A 2,046-nucleotide genomic window follows, 5' to 3' on the forward strand; every position below is an offset into this window, starting at 1 on the left:
AAAAAGAGAGGGGCCGAGAGTTCCTGGCTTGTGCTAATTTCTCCACACAGCCTGGAGCAGCTCCCTGAAACTGATCTCTTACCTATACCCTTCCAACCATACCTGGCTTCATCTAACATCCCAGGGGAGCTAGATCATTCTGTTGCTTGCCCTTCCCTACCTCAACCAGGACCTGGTGTTTTACATCAATCCAGATGGACCTCTCTGGAACCACATCTGCTATCTACTGGCCACACAAATTGCCATGTCACACAGAGGCCTCTCCCTAGACCCCACCAGGGGTCTGCATTTATTACTTTTTATTTTTATTAATCTTTTGTTTAACGTTTATTTATTTTTGCAAGAGAGAGCACAAGCGGGGGAAGGGCAGAAAGAGAGGGAGATAAGAGGATCTCTGTGCTAACAGCACAGAGCTAGACGCGGGGCTCAAACTCACAAACCGCAAGATTATGACCTGAGCCAAAGTTGGTCACTTAATCAACAGAGCCACCCAGGCACCCCAGGGGTCTGCATGTAAAAACTGTGGAACTATTTCTTATTTTTATTGCTAGTTTCTCCTTCAGTTAGTGAAGATGATTTTTAAAAATCCCAACCTTGCCTTTGTTACACCAAAAAGGCCAGTCTTTATATATATATATATGCCTTTTTTAAGTTTCTTTATTTTGTAAGAAGAGAGAGACAGAGCTTGCAGGAAGGGCAGAGAGAGGAGAGACAATCTCAAGCAGCCTCCCACTGTCAGCACAGAGCCTGATGCAGAGCTCGAGCTCACGAACCATGAGATCACAACCTGAGCCGAAACCAAGAGTCAGAAGCTTAAGCCACCCAGGTGCCCCAAAAAGGCCAGTCTTATCCCCACACCCTTGAGACATAGTCTGTGTGCAGTCGACCAAGAAACATCAGTTGTAGCCATGACTGCCCCCCTCTGACAGGGACACAGTAGCCACAAGGATCAGGGCCTAGCAGATACCAAAAGAATCCCTTTACTGCCATCACTGAGCCACCAGTGAAGTTGTGGGGCTGCTGGGGACAAGGAGGGCCCCTGGAAAAGGAAGTGAGTCTGCCTGCTGCTGGGTTAGGGCCAGTGGTGCCCTGGAGCTCACTTGGCTTGTGAGAGCCAACAGCAAGCATCCTTCTCTGACTCTGCTTTCAGTGAGACCATGTGGGTAGCAGCATACCACTGGGTAGGGGTGACAAGATGAGAGTCACAATTTATGAACCAGGGAACAGAGTCAAAAGCAGAGGGGAATTTAAGAGTGAGGGCCAGAAAGTGGGCAATCAGGAGGTAAACACAAACACAAGGCCCAACCCTCCCCCTCCCCATGGCTGCTTTAATGTGTGAAACCAGGCAGGTCTCTGGCTTCCAGAATCCTCACAATTCTCCCTGAGGGAACCCTGCATCTTTCTTGAGCCCTCTTATCCACAGACAGATCCTCTACCTTCCCACGCAGGTAAAAGATCATGCAGTTATTCACACTATTTCTTTGGGAGTTGGCTCCACACTCCTGTGCTATCACTCATTCCTGGGGCTTGAACTTTACACCAAGAGGTGACTCTTTTCCCTTCGTGCCTATTTCCCTCGTCTTCGTTTTTTCCTACATTTCTCCTCTTGGTTCCCCTCAACCAGAGCCACTGTCCAAGGACCAAATGCCCCAAAGCTACTGTGATCTGGTCCCCTCCACCACCTCACAGAGACCCCAGGCCCCTCTGACATCTCCTCACCTTTCCTCCTCCCCCAAAAATGGAACAAACCCATAATATCAAGAGAATAAGCCCAAGAACACAAAGATTTCTTCCATTCTCATATAGGACTAATAAAGTCACTAAGTTCAGGCACACCTGATTATAAAAACTACAGGTCCTGCCTCCCAAAACCTGGACACCAGCAGCTAAGATCCGGCCTGAGACGATCCAGGACAAGATGTCTGTGTAAGGCAATGATCCTTCTTCCACAGAATGGAGCTTAAAGTGATGGCATGTGTCATGGTTATCATATGGTTAAGCTATATGATTACGGCACGATAGGTCAACTTTTATAATAACAACATC

The sequence above is a fragment of the Panthera onca genome, chromosome A3 (assembly GCF_046562875.1).
Source record: "Panthera onca isolate mPanOnc1 chromosome A3, mPanOnc1 haplotype 2, whole genome shotgun sequence".
Taxonomy (NCBI): Eukaryota; Metazoa; Chordata; class Mammalia; order Carnivora; family Felidae; genus Panthera; species Panthera onca.